This window comes from Aythya ferina (genome assembly GCF_964211825.1).
Source record: "Aythya ferina genome assembly, chromosome: 11".
Taxonomy (NCBI): Eukaryota; Metazoa; Chordata; class Aves; order Anseriformes; family Anatidae; genus Aythya; species Aythya ferina.
In genome coordinates this window covers 21378469-21398472 of record NC_140307.1, presented here as the reverse complement: position 1 = coordinate 21398472, position 20004 = coordinate 21378469, and the positions used below count along the sequence as shown (strand labels likewise).

Sequence of the window (20004 nt, the reverse complement as noted above, 5' to 3'; positions counted from 1 at the left end):
CTTATTTGTGACTGTAGAGAAGAAGCTACAGTACAAAATGGTTTTCTTGAGGGTGTCAGAGATTGTGTTGTAGTGGGATAACATAACGTGTAAGCAGCAGAACCTGCAGCTTCTAGATAAGCAACAGAAGAGGAGATGGAATATTCTGTGACTTGAAAGCAGGTTTGTGCATCCTAATTAACAGATTGGTGGCAGAGCCAGCTTAGAGCTTCTAGTCCTACCCAGTGGGACCACACTATCCATGCTGTTTGGGGAATGACTCCAAGGTAAGTTTGGCAAAGGCTTTGTATTCCCACTAAATGAAATGTGGTTATACCATTTTTAAGGCTGGAGAGAAATGTCCAAAAGGATTGACCACAAGGCAGCTATCTACTTAGTCATATATCCTTACAGTATTTACATCTCCTAGTTCAATAGATTTGAGGCAGCAATTAAAAAAAAAAAAATGTATTGAATAATGTGTTTATCTACTCATACTTCTGTGCTGAATAGTTCTAACATAAAAAATTCTGCAGACAAAGGAGTCAGACTGTCATAACCTGATGAAAACAAGTAGAATGACAGAAAGTGGACAGGCGATTTATAAATTTGACTCATTTTAGATTTTATGTCTTGTTTAATTCCAGCTGCTGAATCCCACTCCTATCCTCATACTGTTAGTTCCACTTTCAGCCACACACAGGGGTGACAGGTTGTGGAAGTCCCCTAGTTAACTGTGGTGATGTGACAGAAAAGGGAATAATCTCAGACACTTGTCCACCTGATGCTCTGACCAGAAATAAGATGTGGATGTTGTGGTATTTTAAGGGGAAATAGCTCTGTTCATCTTGATGTGGAGGTTTATTGCTGTTACTGGAAAATTAAAATGAAAAACATACAGAATATGCAAAAGGGTTAGCACAAATCTGTTTCTTGGATTTGCAGTCCTAGTGCCTGCCATCAGATTTATCTACTCTCATAAGCAGAATACATTGCTGTGAGGATTGTCTTTTTTCAGGCAAAAAGACACGCAGTACTAGGAGACCTGTGGAAAGTTAAGAGCGGGTTCAGAGAATTTGGGGAGTGGGTTACTTGGGACAGGAGACTGAATGTGTTGGTGAGCTGGGAAAGAAATGGTGGAGCAAGTTTGTGAAGATTACTGGGTCTCCACCTGGCTGCCACAATTTCCTGTCCAGGTCATGAAGCGGGGTGGCTGCTCAGTCTTCTCTTCGGCTTGACTTATCGAGGATACCACCTCTCCTGCCTGCTTGAAATTACTTCTCATGTCTCCCAGCATCTTTCTTCCTATTCTTAGAATCACCTTCCTCGGCTTTTTCAGCTACACCAGTGCCAAGCCTGCATAGATACATACCCTGGCCTTGCTCTGAAATTTTCCACTTTCTCTTTTACTCCATGAAATAGACTCTGTGTAGAACAGCCTTGGGGACAATCATGGGAAGTGTTTGTTCTGTTTAGCTTTAATGAATAATGCTATCTTGACACAAGTGGCACAGATCAGCTACGCAAACATCCTAGATCAAACACTGTGCAGAGCGAGAGCTGAGTTGGAATCCATTTACTCCATATTGATTCCTAGGCAGTCCTGACTGTATGTTTTTTCTCTTTCAAATATTTCTGAAATATCAGGTTGTAGCAAGTGACAGGCAGTTCTTCTGGGGGCCTGGCTTATCACATGCCTCTCTGATGTTCGTGGTGCAGGTGGCGGGGAAGGAAATAAAGTTCACTTAATAAATGTTCTTAACACTGGTATATACCAAGGACTTGATTGCTTCCCCTCCTCCTCTGCTGCCCTACTGCCTTGCTGATGATTTGCAAGGAGGTGGTTGGAAGCTTTCCCCATCACAACTGATTTGCAACACACATTTCTGCTCTCACAAATGTTTTCTGAAGCTTTTCAATGCTGACCTCAGGACACTTAATACAGCTATATTTCCACTTTGGTAGTTAATAGCAGAAGTTTTACAACATAGCCTTCTGTTTCAACAACAGTGCTTCTGTTTCACAAGTTTCAGTCTTTTGATGGCAATTTTGATTGGAACTTATATGAGACAAAATGGCTTCAAGTCATCTTACTTAAAAACTCATGCCCACTCCACATTAGTTTTATGGGCATCACAGTAATTAAGTTATTTACCATTATAGCCTGCAATCAAATGTGGTTATCACCACAGCATAGCTGGCAATATAAGGCACAAAAGGCTTATGGAAAGGTGTGTAGATCTGACATTTCCTTTAGCTTTCGTTGTTTTGGAGGGCAGAGTGCAGTTAGTTCCTCTGATCACCCAGTAAACACACTGTTTAGCTTTGCTGATACTAATAGTCAGGCTAGAAGACTGCTACAGGATGATAATATTAAAGATGCATGTATGTGCTTATGAACTGGGCCATAGGCCAGGAGCACTCAGAGAGAGTGGTGCACTGTGTAAGCCATCTTCCCTAACACTTGAATTTTCTTTTAACTACTGGAATGAATCAACCGTGGTCACATTTATTTGAAGCTACACATAAAATTAGTTAACTGTTTTCTTTGAAAAAATAGGCTGTTAGTTGCCTGTGAAATATATATATTTCCCTATTCATCTCCCCCCTGCATTGTATTGGAATTAAAAAAAAAAAAAAAAAAATGCTGCCATTAAAATGGCTATGAGAAGGCAGAGAGTTTACTGCAATCAGTGGTAAATATGGCTCAGAACTATCTCTAGTTTGGAAATTTTTTTGTATTCATTCCTCTGTAACATTTTGGTCTCAAAGAAATCTTGAGCTCTTGTGACTGGCCTCTTACGAATAAGATGGGAGTGCGTATGTATGGCTATGCATGTGTGTACACACGTATTCATTCTTGTGTATGCGCACAATAGATATGAAGTCCTACTCACCAGTGCCTCTTCCCTCTGCACTTTGCCCTTGTTTATCCTTTTCTTCAGAAAAACAAAAATGAAAGCATTTGGAGCTTCATAACTCTTCCACTCAAAAGCAGAAGGCTTTGGCCTGCTGTTCCTCCTACCCATTGCCTGAGACTTCCCATTCTGGGAGTTAGACACGCAAACATATGTCACGCAAAAGTGGCATAAATACCATATGCAAACAGACTCTTCTGTGTGGGTGGCAAGTACAAAATCCAGCTTTTGGCACCTAAAAAAATCCTGACCCTGGTTCTCTGGAAAAATTTAGGAAAGAAAAATTGCACCAGGTGGGGGGTAACATCAGATAAAAAGCAGCTCTGCCAGGTTTGCGTTCTGAGTAGGATTGAGGGATTCCTGTGGAGTTTGTTTTTTTTTTCCAAACCACCTGAACCCTTGCTGAAGTTCAGAGTCTGCAAAACTAGTTCTAATACACTGTATTTTTCTTCCTCTTCCCCTGAACTTATAAACCCTTGTGGTTTCCAAGGGCAATTCAATGTAAAAAGGAAAAAATTCTAGCTACTGGGAGAGCTTTGTTGAATTGGAATGGAAGGGCAAATCAAAAAAAAAAAAAAATCTGGCACAAGTTTATGGCCTATGTATACACAGGATTTATACTGACAAGCAGACTTATCCCTGCTGGCATGAATCCCAGAAACCACAGTGGCTGGCAACTCTGCCCAGAAATGGATTGCACCAATAGTGTGAAATGCCTGTTCCCCCATCTCCTGGGGAGGGCTCAAAACATGATAACTGCTGAGTAACGTGATTTGGCTGAAGAAATTAAAAATGATGTCCTCTCTAGTGGAATCTCCCAAGGGAAAGGCATGGGGGATGTTTGCAGTAGCAGATTCAAACTGAGTGTCAAATCTTTTCTTAATTTGAAAGGTCTCTTCACTCTTCTTTGCCATATTTCTGCACTCTTTCTGCATCCTACTTGCACGTTGCTAATCTGTTTTGCATTTTTTTTTTCCAGGTCTCTTCTGGGCAACCAAAGCTATAACCCCAGCTAACCATGACACCAGCCCTTCCTCAAATCACCAGCAGGTTTAAAATGGATCAGCCTTGTAGGGAATGAAAAAATTTATCTTGAAAGATTTCAGGATAATTTTTCTCCTTTTTTTTTTTTTTTTTTTTTTTAATAGCTTCAAATCCCTTGATTGATTTCCAAAGGTGATGAGTTTGTTAAGTTGTGTGGACTGTGTTTTTTTTTGTTGTCCCTTGCTGTTGTTTTTTTTGTTTGTTTGTTTGTTTGTTTGTTTTTAAGTAATAAACACTGCAATCGTTGCTGACGTTTTTTTTTCATTATCCTCTCTCCAGTGAGATTAGGAAAATCACTTTAGAAGTGTAAAATATCACTTCAGTAAGAATATTGAATTTATATGTAAAATTATGCCTACAATGAATGACTACATGAGCACTTACACTAAAGCAAGATTTCAGGCAACCCCCCAAGGTATGCAGTCTCGTATCACAAGGGTTGGGTTTACTCAGTTGCTTTCACTTCAGCTGAAATGCCTGCAACTTGCACTACTCATCTCTTAAGTCCAACTTTGCATTCACTGGGTGAGTGGGTTCAAGAATAAGAGGAATGCTCTCACACTATGCCAGAGCTGAGGTGGACCATCAGTGGACCTCTAAACTCAGCCAAATCTGTTTGAAAACTACATTCCACTCAAAGGGAGGCAGCACTAGCGTTCCTCTCTCCTAGCACCTGGGTGTGATTTTTTGTTTTCAATCTCTAATTTTTTCACTGTCTTTCTGTAAATGCACTGCAACTAGTCTAGCTAATTATGAGAAGCAAATGTTGCAGTGCCGCTGATCTTCCTCTATGTGAGCTGAGGATCAAGTTGCTTGGTGTGTGTACAGGGACCGTGTCAGAAAACTTTGACTCACTTTAAGATTTTAGCGAAAGATAAAGTTCAATTACAATCTCTTGCAATTAACATTTGCTTTGTCCTTCCCTTGCACTCTCCCCACACCACAGCCACAGGTATAACATTTCAGGTATTTTTCATTAAATAACAGGTTGTTCTTACTTCTGTCTCAACTGAAGTAAAATAGTGGGGGTCTCTTGTCTTCACTGGATTTTCTGTGTTCAGTGATATTTCCAAAGTTCAGCAGATAACAAGAAGGTATAATTAATTCTTCCAGAATCTGGACACCTTAGATATCTCCTACTGCCCTCTGTCAAGCATGGCACTATTCATTCCAGTGTTATTGATACCTTCTGTTTCAGACCTATCGCAGCTGCCTGCCTACTCCTTTGCAACCATGTGAATCAGCTGAGAGTTGAATGTTTCACAGGTGACAGTCATCTTTATTTGCAAGCTTCAAAGTCAGAGCACAGATGATTTATATATATATATATATATATTTTTTTTTGTAAGATAATAACAAAAGATCTCAGAAGTGGAATAGAGCATGAAAAGTCAGTCTCATCTTCAAGGTGTAAAGAGACCTTTCTAATCAAGGGGTGGACCACAGAATGAAAAGTACTGCTTGTAAAAACTGTTAATGGTTTCTAGGCTGTGCTGCAGACTCTGCTACTTTCACATAGTGGGTTTATTTGTTTAAGTTTTAAATGATGTGTGGTATTTGACAACTGCCTAAATCACCTATGCTTTTTTTTTTTTTTTTCCCTAAATAGGATGACTTTGATTTTTTAAATTTCTAACACGACTGCAAATTCAGTTTGCTTCAAGGAACCATTGTTCATAAAGTTCCTGCACATTATTTCAAATCTATTGAAGGAAAAGGTAAGAAAATGGGGTCAAAGTAATTATAATATACAGAATTTATGTATTTAATAACTTCTTTAAGAGATCTATCAGTGTGGAAATGAATGACAACTTCTATGAAACACTGTTCCTCTGAAATTAGGATAACTTCTAAAGCAGTAACTAGATAATTGCTTTGTTGAGATTTATTTTTCTCTGTAGTAATGCAGTCAGAGGATACCTGGAAAGACTTGACATGCTACCTAGATATTCCAAGGAGAGCAAGTTTCACATAAGGCTGTGAAAAATATCAGAAGGAAGAACTTCCTTCTCCCATTAGAATTTAATCAAATTTTCAGAACATTTGATGCCCTTTCCTTGAGTTATATCTTTCAAAAATCATTTGTTCTTGATCTTGCTCTTGCTAGTTCCAAATCAACATAGAGACCTTGATGGTTGGAATGGGTACAAATCAGGTTTCCTTATGAACTCATTTCGAAATTATGTGACTGGAGAAGGAAAAATCACTGCATGAAGATAAGTTGACATTCCCAAGTGGTAGACTTTTGGTCTCCAAACACTGCAGGTACCCAGGAATGTAGATTGACCAACTACTAAGAAGCTTGGAGATTTGTTTTAATATTTTTTTCTTCCTTCCTTCTATGGTTTCTTTCCCCATCATAAGGTTGCTGGAAACAGGAATATTCATCTACACTTAACTTGCTGTTTAATTTCATTTTCTTTTCTCCCTTTTTCTTATGAATGTCTACATCCATGTTCTAATTGCTGCTGTCTCTTGCTTTTGAAAAGGTATTTATTTTCTCATGGAATTAGTATCTAGCTCTTTGTTTGCCTGAAAGAAAACAAATTGTGAATCTATTCCTATTCGTCCAAATTGTGTTTGGATGCCAGCATGTAAAATGTTTGAAAACTTCTGAAATTTAGAAACCAGTAGGCTTAGTTTGAATATGCTGCACACATAAAACAAAAAGCATATTTAATTCCTCTTCCTGTTTTCTTGAAGTCAATAGCAGATTTTCTTGAAGTCAATAGCAGATCTCAAGAGGAGCAGGAACAAGAATTTAAATGCAATAATTTGGGGCTGTATATTATAATAGTCTATAGAAGAGGTGACAGGACTCATGGAATCATTGCTCAGCTTGACTTTCCAGTGAGAAAATACCTTAAAAAAGCTGTTGCAAGTCTGAAGTAATTGTGAGTTTTGTATATGTGGATTTTTTTTTTTTTTTTTAAAGATCCTCGTGATTAAACTTGGTCTATCAGTGCATTATTGCATCTCCTGGCACCAGTGAGCAAATAGGCTGACACAGCACGGCTACCTGGTGACCTCCTAGCAATGGCTGATTGACTTTGCAAGGATGTTTCATTTCAGAAAGACTTGCAATTTCCTGAAATGACTTCAAAGAATCACATCATCTTATTTCATATTCACATTTGCTTGCATCAGTTATTTTTGAGGTAGAAGGCTGTGGGCTACAGGGGAAGGGGGAGAGGGGGAGGTGTGTGCGTGAAATTATTTCATATAAATAAGTTGGATGTGTTTCATAAAAAGCAATGTTCTGATCCTGTTACTATGTCTGTCTACCCACCTATATTGAAAAAGGATTGCATCATACTAGGGTAACATAGATTACCTAAAATCCTAAACACGTTATTTGTACTGCTGTGAAGAAGTATCTTTATAGCTCACTTTATGCCTATTGTTAAGAAATAGCACAACAAAGAGAGAGAATCAAAATGACAAAGATGTGGATGTTCAGAAGACAAATGATTGCAGGTGTTAGAGGGAGTTGTCCACCCACAGGCTCAGCAGGTTCTGGAGCGATCACTTAGGAAATGGGGTATTTCTGGTACACAATCTGCAGATATGTGGCTCGGTTAGTTTCTTTAGAAACCTATTCAGAAAGGAAAGAAAAAGGACTTCACTGAACTCCAGCCTGTTATAATCTATGAAATACCTGGAGTTTTCCAAATCATGACTAATAAAACATACTTCTTCCAGGGAATACATTATACAAGACCATAAAAACACTGTATAATTAATCTCCAGTGGGCTTTGGCACAGGGATGGCTAGTTCATGTCACAGTTGCCTCTAAGTCAGAGCTTCCAGAGGGCAATCTGAAACACAAGTAAATGCAAGCGTGGTCATCTTTATATGGCAAACTCTGCTGTTTGTTTTTTGTTCATTCCATTGATTCTAACTAATTTTTAAGTTGTGGTTTTCTCCCTTCTGTGGCTATGAACTCAAAGATTGGTCAGTTTGATTAAGTTGAACTGAAAGAATGCTGTTTGAGGGGATATGAGACACAAATGGAAGTTCTCTGGCTCCTTTTACCTTAGCGGGTTATCAGCTCTGTTTTTCCTTAGTACTGCTGCAAGTGTAATTCTGGGATAATTTAGCTAGCTTGCATACATTGGGTAGAAAAGAGCATGAGAGACCATGGCTGAGAAAGGACTTTTTTCCTGCCCCTAATGACTCTTGGTACCTGAAGCATCCCTGGGGATGTTTTCATGTATTCATCTCTACAGGCAGTGAATCTTCTTACTGATCTGTCTTTCTGTGGGTGACAAGTGAACTGCCAAACTGTAAGTGCATTTTCTAGTTAGATGAACCTGTCATCTGACTAGAATTCCTGTTGGATTTGGTCACTCAACCTGAATTTCTGAGCTGAAATAATAGCTATGATATAGCTATGAAATATGGTCAGACCTCTTCAGTTTCTGTAGATGTGAGTGATGCTGATAGCCTGGACATTGCTTCTCACTGCAGAAATTCTAAAAGGTTGAGAAGTACAGTTCCTTCCTTCACTTGTGGTACTTGCCATTTCTTGATGCTGTATCCTATGTAATATGTAAAGCGATTGTTATTTGCAAATCTGACAGTAGATGGGTTCCACGCAATCACAGTAGTAAGGATGTAGTGGTATCCATGTAGATGAGGGTGGCACACTGACAAAGTCGTGTAGCAGAACAGCTGCAGAAATGAAGATGCAATGGCTTGTGCTGAGGAAGGAGTAAGAATTGTTGCTCAGAAAGAAAAGGCAGGTAAAATGAATCTGTAGTATGACTGCTTTGAGAAAGGGTGTTTAAGAAGTTTCAAGATGAAAGGGAAATTTGTGTATTGGGTGACAGTAGCTGTGAATTTTACTTTCACAAAGTCCTAGTATGTAAGAGTGGAGATAAGTATTGCTTACCCTAACCAGGGACTTCATAGCAAGAGAAGTGATTTAGTTTGGATAAGATAAAATAATGCTTAGCTTTTCTATAGCAGCTTTTGCTAAAATCTCTAAGAATGCATTGCAGTTGGGGTTCAAAGACAGGTGAAATGATCTGTCTATCTAATCATTACCACCAATTAATATCAGTGTTCCAGCTTGCTTCTGTGGCTGAAGTTTTGTGGCTGGAGGCACAGATAACGAACTTCACTCTTGGTTTTCACACATACACACCTGTAATCCTGTTGTGCTTTGGGACCATCAGAAGAAGATACGATATTGCTTATACTTTGCAAGCTATCTCCAGGCATCAGTGGCAATTGAGATAAATGTTAAAATTCTACTTTAGCCAATTCCATATTTGTGCAAGATTCTTTACTGGCTGGATTTACAAAACAGTATTATAAGTGCACTTACCATTTTCCATCAGTGTTTTTACTAGCAAGAAGGTGATAGTAACATGTAGAAACCAGATTTATGAAAGTATTGAGATACCTATTTTTAGGTGTTTAGTGATATTTGCAGCACCACTTCTCCAAATTAGATGCATGATTTATCTGGGCGAAACTATAAGTGGCACCAAGAACCTAATTTTATTTTTAAAGTTTATTTTAGAAATATTACCTCATCCACTTAAATGAGGATTTTAGCTGAAACATGTTTGAGTAAAGAAACTGTTAGTTTAGATCCTAGCACAATGAAGTTCTGCTCTACTATCCCTAGCCCTGGATTATGGGTTATTATTCTAGGTGCTGATAGTGATGCTGGAACTTTGTCTTCCTGTATTCAAAGCAAAGTTAGCTATCTGTGACCATTATTGTCATTCTGTATACAATACATATGCCAGAAGTTGCATAAGGTATCTTAATAAGCTGGAATCAGCTGGAGTATAAGAAAGAGGTACTTTTACATTTATGGTGCTAATTTTTTCTTCTCTCACTGTCGATTACAATGTATGGAACGTGTGAAGATTAATTTTGGTGCCATTTGTGGCCATGACAAAGATCATATCGCTTAGCAGCATGGGGATTTCAGAGGAATTGGTGAACAGGACATACTGCAAGCATATGCTCCACTTGGGAGTGCAGCAGGGTTGAAGCCACTTTATCCTGGCCAGTAATTGTTGTGCCAACAACCCACAGTAGTTGTGGCCAATAATCCACAACTATTGAAATGCTCCAGCTCTCCCTGTCCTCATGTGCCAGACTCAAGGAGCTGGAAATGTTCTTGTAAGTGAGCAGGTAGGGCAGCAAAGCCTCTGCCCAGATGGTACCCAGGCCACACATCTCTCCACTATCAAAGGAAGTTGTCCGTCTTCCTATCTCATCCAGAGCTGGTGAAATGGGATTTGACCTCAGTCTTCCCATTAACATGAAGGCAACATCACCCCCTGCATGTTGGCATGAGAGCTGCTGTGCTTGGAGGCATGTGGTTTGATACCATGCAACTTGGCTGAAGCACCAGCAGCAGGAGCTCTTCATGTCCCTGCCAATGGTGCTGCATCCTCATCATGCTGATGCTATCTGCCAGGCTGTGCTGCTAGCTGGAGCAGAGGGCAAGGACTTCATGGAGACCTAGAAGGTCAAACCAAGGGTTTGGGGAGATGAATCAGAGTTAATATGTTATTATGATTGTATTAGTTGAATTTCAGCTCCTCCAGTTTAATGTCAGTTAAACTGGCTTAATTTCATTGTGGAAATTAATTAGGCATATCTGAATTGATGCTGTTTCACATCTGAATGAAAATCCACATCAGTGTATATTAAAAAGAAAAAAGTCATTAAATAAGTTTTAATGGGATTAACTCTCTAGAGCATCCCCAGGTGGACAAACTCAGTCACTGACATCATATCAGGTCATTAGCAGAGCATTCCTGTACCGGTAAATTATACCCACCATACATGCCACCATAATTGTTTGCCCTGATGGAGATAATAGTCTCTCTCTCTCTCCCCCTCATTATCAGTCTCTCTGTCATTAAGATCAGGGAGATGATGGTGGCACTGTCACTATCAACTTGGGAGTGCATGATGTGAATCTCACCTGATGCACATCTCTCCATAATAGCTTTGTTCTTGACAGAGATCTCAAGTTCAACCTGAGCTGGCACTGCAACTGCTCTCAGAGTTGCACGTTCTTTGTTGCATCCAGGCTGAGCTGAGGCTGCCATTCCCCCAGTATCTTACCATGCCCCCAGTATCTTAGCTTAGAAACCTGAGAGACTATTGCAGGTTTAAACTGTTTCTCACAAATGGTGTCACTGTTCTTTCAGGGCAAAGGCCTAAAATGTTTTGGTCAGTCTGCTTTCCTTACTCTGCTTCTATTTCATGCTTTTACTGATGCTACAAGACCCCTGTGAAGTAATAATTGAGGTGCAGTCCTGTGTTTTGACTAGCAAAATTATAATATTTAATTTACAAAGCCCTTAGATTACTGGATATAGGTTTTTTGGACAGGTTCTTACATGTGGCTCTCTTGAGGCCATTGGAATTTTCCTGATTTATACTAGGTGACAAACCAGCCTTCTCTATATGGGGCCTTACTGATATGAGAGCTCATCTCAGCTTTCTGCTCACCACCAGGTTTTTTCCTGTAATGTAATCTCAGCTCCTCTGCTTCCTCTGCACTGAGGACAAGTAGATTCTGCCCATCTTTGGCAGGGCATATGAGAAAGGTATCAGTAAGTGCAGTGATAATTTGCACTAACAAGGGAGTGCTTGTCTTTGCTCTAAACAGCCATTTGGAAGAGCTTTTCAGGGTAACCTTATATGAAAATCCAAGTCTACGCATTAGAGTGCAGCTAATTAATGCACCATACTTATGACTTTTTTCTCTGTAATCCAGTGTTGAAAATCAATGCTTCTTAGTGCAAAAAAAAAAAAATTTTGATTAAGAAAATAAAAATTCTATGTCACAGTTTGGTCAAAAAAGCAATGGAGTGACCTAAGTCTAGGTAGAGAGTTGACTCAGTTTTACTGAAATGGGGAAACTGATGAAATTCTTGAAACCACAACAGTAGTGACATAGGTCCTGAATTAATAGCCAAGGCATGAGAGGTGCCTGCCAGGTTGAATAGGAAGTCTGGTGTCGGAGTATAAGTAAGAATTCAGTAGGGGAGAAAAATGTTGAAATGTTATCGATAAACAAGCTTTTATGGTCAGTAAGAGAAACGGAAACAGCTGGCGATGGTATGCTCCAGTCAACCAAGTTTCAAAAGTGTAATAATTTGTGGCTAATTCTAAATAAAATACCAATTCAGCATGTGTGTGTGCAGTGAAAGCCAAAATCTTAAACCAATGATGAGGAGGCAGAAGCAGTGTTTCCACTGAGAAGCAGGCCTGTGAGTCTTGGCACCCCCTGAAGGTCTAGGGAGAGTTGTAGGGGTATCTTCCTGTACATGACTCATGAAAGGACTGTTGCATGGGGCGAAGAAACTGGGTGGGTGAGGAGAGTACACTCCTATTGTTTTTTACAGGCTTTCTGACATCTGGCCAGGATGGAGTATGAAGAGCTGAGGCAGTGAAAAGGATGCTGATAGGCAAACTCGGAGGGACATGGTCGTGAGACCCTTCAGGTTGAAACTAGGTATTCCACATCGTGCAAATGCTTGAACAACAGTGCAAGTGAGTGGAAAATGCGCAGAACCATCTCTTTCCCTCACTGTTACTCAATGCTTTTAAACAGGCTGTTTTATATGCCATTATGACAAGAGGATGCTGGGTGTTTAGAGTGCCAATTGAGCACCTAAACCTCCCCAAGGCCAGTATTTCTCTGTGGAGGGACAGCAAGAATTAATATTATGACTAACTCTTCCCTTCAAATCTTATTATCCGCTCTCACGCTGTGCTCTGTAGTGGTCTGGGCTTTATGAATTCTGCTGCTGTGTAAGAACCCCGTGGATTTGGTGCACAGTGAGGCCAGGCATGCCATCTTGCTACAACAGGGCCAGCCCGTCCAGGCATTAGGTGCAGCCATGGCTGAGCTAACCCAGGCCTGTAACATGAGTGTTCCTGCACTCACAATATAGAGTCCCAGAACAACAAATAAGGGCTACAGCAAAGGAAAGTCTTATCAGAGAGAAATAAATAGGACAGTAATTCTTTACAGCAAAAGGCCAGCTGAATATTAATTAGAATCAATGGCAATTACTGTGCCAGGAAGAAACAAATTAAGATTAAATCATTTAAAGGTAATACCTTGAAGGAAGGACAATGATATTTAATTGAAATTGTTTTAAAGGGTATTTCACACTCTTAAGTTTTTATTTCCATTAAGACATTTTAAACATTTTACATTAAAAATTGAATTGAATTTTCTCTTCAAAGGCAGAGAGTGAAAACGGTTATTGGCAGCATTTTATTTTCCAAGCTAGGTCGGGACTTACACAGATACCACTTTATCCTATATTTCTTTGCCAGTTTAAAATAGCTAATTGGCCTCCTTGGATTGAGGGGTGGGATAGATGTCTAAATAGTAAATAGCATATGTTTTTTTTAAACTGATATAGTTTATATTATATTCTAGATTTTTCTTATTTTGTTTTTAATTTCCTTAAACTGGCAATCCAAGAAAAAAGTTTTATCAAAGGCCTACTTATATATGTGTTTTTCATGAATGATCTTTTATAGATACAGTATGTACAAAACTCTATATTGTGCTTGTATTTTTAAACTGTTAGAGTGGGAGCCTCTGAGGTTATGTAAAGTTATTTTTATTTGTTTAGCTTCTAAACATGGAAACCCAGAATACTAATAGAGAAAAATATTCCTCTACTTTTTTCCTATTATTTAAAAAAAATAGTGAGGTGTGCGAGGAGCAATAAACAACTATCTAAATTTCTTATAAGGCTTGCGTTAAGCCCTGAAAGAGAATGTCCTATAATTGATGGTGGGTATTACTAGCTCCAGCCTGTTTTTTTGGCACATGGAAAAAATAAGGTTTTCAAAATGCATTAACTACTGCTATTCCATGGTCCCTTTGCACAAATTTTAACACCGACTACATAAGCAATATAGCATTCTATGTATAGTGTGTCTGCATCCGTCGTATGGTCTCCTTTCTCAAGATTTCTGCTCATACAGATCGAAGGACTGGCCTTGTAACAGCAATTTCAAAGGAAATGTTTCTGAGTTGTAGGGGTTGTGTTTTATTTCCTCCACATAAGGTACATGTACAACTTTTTCAACCCCTGTGATGAGGATGAGCACGTTTATTTAGAATAACCTAGATAGGATGCCTTAATGTAAAAAGTACTGGTTGCAGCCGTTTGGCTTTGGCTGAAGTTCTGCTGGGGTAAAGATGGGAGGAGGCTCCCAGCAGGGTTTGCCCTGGTTACGAGAACAGGATTTGCAGCAGCTTAACCTTCAGTAGGGTGAATGCAGCTCATGTTATCCAGGGTTTTGCCAGATAGAGCATTATATGAAAATGTTGGGAACCACTGTTCTGAGGCCTATCAAGTGCATCTTAATCAGATATTTTCTGCTCAGCCCATAAATTCTCTGCAAAGTAGAACAATAATTTCCCAGCAACACTATAACTGTAGATACCCTTTGTCTGAAGCTCTGCATATTCTCTGAGGAATGCAAATTTTGAATGTGTCAGGCCATCTGCTTAGGGGATCCCACTAGCTCAGACTGCCTCTTGGCTTAAATTACTGGAAGTTGTTATTTATAACTTTGTTACTGTCTTGATGTCAGTGCAGCAGGGTAGCGATTTGCTGGTACCTGTCTAGAAAGTGTTACACTTCTGACACTTCCTTCCTTTGCTAGCACCTTCTTTATGGAATGGACCATATCCTCTTGGGCGAGTGTATCTCTTTCCTAAAATCCCAGACTGCCTTCATCAAGGGATCATGGTGTGACCAAAAGAACACTATGCAACCCTATCTGACTGTTGCTTTGCCTAACAGAGATAAACTAGTGTTTAGGCTATTTAATCAGCTATAAGATACAGACGGTGCAGATAGGTTCTTTGTAATTAGTTGTTTATAGCAGTGCAACAGTGCTGTAATGGTTTTGGAAAAAGGAAAAAATGGGAGGTGGAAGGGGTGGAGAGCTTATCAAATATTTTTCACATTCCTCCTCTTATGAAGGAATATATATAAAAATATATTCCTTTTTTTTCATTCACTTCCATGCAAAGTTTCCATCTAGCTCTGTTAATATGTAAGGAAGTCAGTTTTGAAATTTTGAAGGCAGTTTCTTTACTTATTCATGATATAGAAATAGCTTGATTATAGCTAGGAATGTGACTCTTAATTCTGTTATACTTTGAGGTGAAATCTATAGAACACCCAAATAAACAATCAAGACTTAAAGAAAAAACACAGCCTACTTCCAGAGCTCAGAGCAGATTTTCTTCTGGTGCAATCTATTAGAACTCTACTGAGTTCTTTCACAGCAGTCAAAAATCTGAACTTTTTGTCATGTCATGTAGTTGGAAGTTTCCCTTTTACTGAAGCTAGATTTTCAGGAATGTGGGTGCCTAGACTTCATCATTACTGCTGATTTAACCATTGCTTAAATGCAAGCATAGCATGATATGAAGTCTGCATGAAAATCAGTGACCTTTATTTTAAAAGGTTTTGCAAAGTGTTTTTATCAAACTTTCCAGCAATCATCAATTAGATAAACCATTTCACAGAATAATCAGTCATAAAAATTATTGCTATAAGTACTGAAAACTTCCCCACATCTTTGGTACAACATTTGCTGTAAACTTGAATGGGTTTTGCATTTATTGTGTGGAAGAAAAGTGATGTTTACTGCCTGCATAAGCCTCTGAAGAAACATTCTGTGTAGCTCTAATTCAAACTAGACCAGCTGAGCAGATAAATTATCATGTAAAAATACATAATTTCTATTAGATTTATTTATTTTTTTTTAGAAATGAAAACAACTAGGTATGCTTCCCTTCTTGAATTTCTCCTAAAAATGCTGAATTTACTATAATTAGTTTTGTTCTCTACAGAAACCTTCATTTAGCAGTAATACTATTACACAAGTAAAATACAAATTACAAGTGACATTTATATGATCATAATCACTCCTTCCTGGCTGCCAGGAATGTTTTTTCAGAGAGGAACCTGCATTTTTGCAGATGGCATGAAAAAAAATGAGGCTTGCAGAACACACCATTATTCCTGCGAGGCCGTCAGTTCATTAGTTGAAGCAGCCAAGTCTTGACAAGCTGCAACTGATCAGCAAATGGGAAATGAGCAGGACTATAAATTCCCAGCAAACTGAATCATTAACATTTGCTGCCTGCATCCTGGAAACACAGTAAATCAAAAGTGTCATGATATATCAAGACAAAATATCATGACTAATTGGGATTAATTTGCTGCTGTGGGATTGACGACCTTTGCTGAAAGAAAATAAAACTGCTCGTTAACTCTTGTTATTTAATTTCTTTGTTTCTTTTTCTTTGAGGATGTCATAAGATTTCAGGATACAGGCTCTTCCAAAAGGTGCTATGCTTGATGCATTTTCATTTTTTGGATGGTCAGCTATAGTGTCTTCATTTAAGAAATAACTTCCTTGTGCACGTGGAGAGGAGTATTAGAAAGATAACAGAATTTTATACAACCTTAAGCAGTGCTAAATTGGATCTATTTTTCTTCTGTTGTTGAATAGAGGAAGATCCACTGTTAGCTCCGTTGAGCACTTGTTACTATTTTCCCAAATGCTCAATGATATTTCCAAAAGTGCTCTCCTCTCTAAGCATATTGCAGCTGCAAGCCAGCCTCCTGGTACTCTTCTGAGCAACTGGAGCTCAGCCTAGGGAGTACCATGGAAGTGCCGAGGGCAGCTGAGGCTTAGTGCGGCCTTCAGGCAGCTGCCTCAGAGGCACCTGGGGGAGCACCCACTGCCAGGTGCAGCCTTTAGCTTGTGCGTGCCTGGTGGGGAAGTGTGAGAGTAGAACAGGCTCACCAAAAGGCTGTCTTCTACCCTGTTTTTACTGATGCAGCAGTGTAAAGAATTGTGATTTGGGGTTATGTTTAACACCTTTATACCAGGTAGACAGCATTAGGGACAGGCTGAGCTTTGAAGGGGAAAGACAGGATTTAGACCATGCTGCTAGAAGTTGTGGAAACACATTACTTTTATGAAAAGATACCTCGTGGCTGAGCAAGTGTGTGATGGCTGTGTGAAGGAACAAGGCGCTGGGCTGCCCAGGATATGCTACTTGCATAGGAGCATGGTTTGGGTCAGAAATCAACCCAACCCGATTGACTTTCCTTTTTTTGTGTTCTGTTCCTATTTATGGTGAGAAACTGGGAAAAGGACAGGAACAAAACTGGCAAGAAACAGAACAGCATACTTGAGAGTGGAAATTTCTTGACCCATCTACTACCATCAGTTACATCTTCAGATCTATTTTCATCTAGTGTTATCTCTGTCAGCATAACTGCTGAATAGGATCAAATGACTGCCACAAGTTTGACTGTTCAGACTTCCCACATCCCGTTTTCTGTCCTTGTACTTGTACAACCAGGTCTGGTGAAGCCCCTAAAATTGTTCTTATGCTGTATTTTTCTGAGAAGACAGTAGTTAAGTAAGTTGGCAAAACATTCCTATTGCTCTTAGCATGCCATTAGGCGTTTTGGTGCCTGTTCCGATGTAGTCACCATATGCATGAACACTTGCCTGCTGATGAGTTGCTCCCCAGATCGTCCTTAATATGTCCCCAAGCCCTCACCGAATTATGGTTAAGCATCCATTTCATCTGCCAGGTTTATACATGTACTTCATTAATTTCTTATGCTTTCCCCATTGTAGTGATTTCTTGGCTTTCCTACAGACTAAATCATTATGTCTCTGTAAATACAGGTCAACATGAAGTTACTACAGAGCTCCATGACTGTAATGAAAGAAGAGAATAGTATAGTTGTAACACATTTCTCATGTGATTTAGTTTTCTAATCTTGTAACTCTCCTCTTTTACTGTCTCATAAGCTATAGTAATACAAAAGGCTTTTACCACTTTCTTACACTTTTTTTGGTATGGGGTCATTACCCTGTGTTTATTTTATTTCTTAGAAAGAGGTCTTTTTGTTTCCTGTTATAAACAACTCTTTTTTTTTTTTCCAAACAGGTGGAGAAGGTATATTGTACACAGAGATCGAAAAGGCACACAATAAACTCTGCTGTCCCCAGGTTCTTGCTTTGCTGTGAGACAATATAACAGGTCTAGTAACATTGACTGCAATGATTGGACTTCCATAGTGACACTTAAAAGGGAGAGGTACAATGGTCTATAAATAATTAAGAGAGGGGAAAAATCATTTGTTCCTTATTTAATGCTAGAGATAAGCTCTTGTTTCAGCTTCAGACACACTACAGACAAAACTGATAGGCCAAGGTCAGTCCAAGTTTGCATAGAGCTATCCTTGAAATAACATTCTCGTGTTCAGAGAACTGGACTAAACACAGCTTTAGTGTAAAACTAATGCCATAATTGGTGAGGTTTGTGTTAGCTAATGCTGTAGTGGGTTTACGTGGCAAGGTTTTGGTAGCATGGAGCCATAGGGGTGGTTTCTGTGAGAAAGATCTAGAAGCTGCCCCATGTTTGGTAAGGGCCCCATTGTTTTCCAGATCCGAGCCAATAAGCGATGTTGTTTTGCGCCTCTGTGAGAGCATATTTAAGACAGGGAAAAAACGCTGCGCCACACAGCAGCCGGGAGAGTCAAGGGAGTGGGAGAACAGCCTTGCACCAAGGTCAGTGTAGAAGGAGGGGGAGAGGTGCTCCAGGCGCCGGAGCAGAAGTCCCCTGCGGCCTGTGGTGAGGACCATGGTGAAGCAGGATGTCCCCCTGCAGCCCATGGAGTACCACGGTGGAGCAGGGTTCCACACTGCAGCCCGTGGAGGAGACCACGGTGGAGCAGGTGGCCCTGCACTAACGGAGGCTGCCGCCTGTGGAAGACCCCTGCCGGAGCAGATTCTGGGCCGGACCTGTAGCCCGTGGAGAGGAGCCCACGCAGGAGCAGGTGACCTGGCAGGAGCTGCTGCCCGTAGGGGAGCCAGGTTGGAGCAGTTTTCTCCCGAGGGATGGACCCCGTGGTACGGACCCATATCTGGAGCAGTTCTGGAAGAGCTGCTGCCTGTGGGAAGCCCACGCCGGATCAGTTCATCAAGGACTGCATCCCGTGGGTGGGACCCCACAGCACAGGGGACGAGAGTGACCGAGAAGGAGCGGCAGAGAAGAAGTGCTGTAGACTGACCATAACCCCCATTCCCCGTTCCCCTGCGCCGCTCGGGGGGAGGAGGTGGAAGAGGGTGGATGGGGGGGGAAGGTGCTTTTGGTTTTTTTCCTTTGTTTTCTCACTTCTCTCGCTTGTTAGTTGTAGGCAATAAATCTTACTATCTCCTTATGCCGAGTCTGTTTTGCCCGTTACAATAATTATTGCGTGATTTTCTCATCCTTATCTCAATCCTTGAGCACTTTTCACATATTTTCTCCCCATTCCTCTTTGAGGAGGGGGAGTGAGAGAGCGGCTGTGGTGGAGCTCGGCTGCCCACTCGAGCGGAACCACGACAAATGCCTGCGTAAGCTTTGACTTGCAATTCTGTAGATCTGTCTTGCATCCTCACTTCGGTACCTTTGCAGTGGTGTACACAGGAAATAGAAGAAATGCCAGGCTGAAAATGAGTTCTCCCGTGACAGAAGTGAGACCAGGCCAGCACTCAGGCACTGTGGTTTCCTGTGTGCACCGTGAAAGGGCAATGCTGCCTAGAAATGGAAAGGTGTATGTGAGAAACACCAGAAAGTACTATGACAGTTTATGGCCATTTACAGCATTTTATTTGGCTGTGTCATCAATTGATGCAAAAGATTTTGGACTGATACAGGATCTTTACCAGGAATTCTCAAGATGAGGAAAGACACATTTGCATCAGCAATACATTTAGCCAAAAACGAAATTTATGAGGAAAATAAATCAAAAAATTAAGAAATTCAGAGGAAAAAAATCTCTAATGCTTGTTGCAAATCTGACTTTGATGTGAGTAATATGTTGGGTACAATATGTGTTTGGATGGCATGTTACTCTTCAGATGTTGGTAAACTTATCAAAGTAGAAGGCAAATATTAAGAAACTCTGTTCTGTCAATGACTAAATGAAAATAAACATCTTCCTTTGACTCGAA

At 40.1% G+C, this 20004-nt stretch overlaps 1 long non-coding RNA gene across 3 annotated transcripts in view; it reads left to right on the top strand.

The window, feature by feature from the left end:
- Positions 1-20004, top strand: part of LOC311442544 — a 28144-nt gene extending 8140 nt beyond the window's left edge. Inside the window, exons 3-10 of one of the 3 annotated variants that reach the window (XR_014696719.1) lie at positions 3877-3947; positions 4046-4073; positions 4221-4356; positions 4929-5035; positions 5140-5207; positions 5551-5659; positions 17954-18346; positions 19410-20004. This is a non-coding gene — a long non-coding RNA (uncharacterized lncRNA). Of the gene's footprint in view, positions 1-3876; positions 3948-4045; positions 4074-4220; positions 4357-4928; positions 5036-5139; positions 5208-5290; positions 5460-5550; positions 5660-17953; positions 18347-19409 lie in introns of those variants that run through there. The other 2 variants (XR_014696720.1, XR_014696721.1) reach the window with 2 other exon arrangements.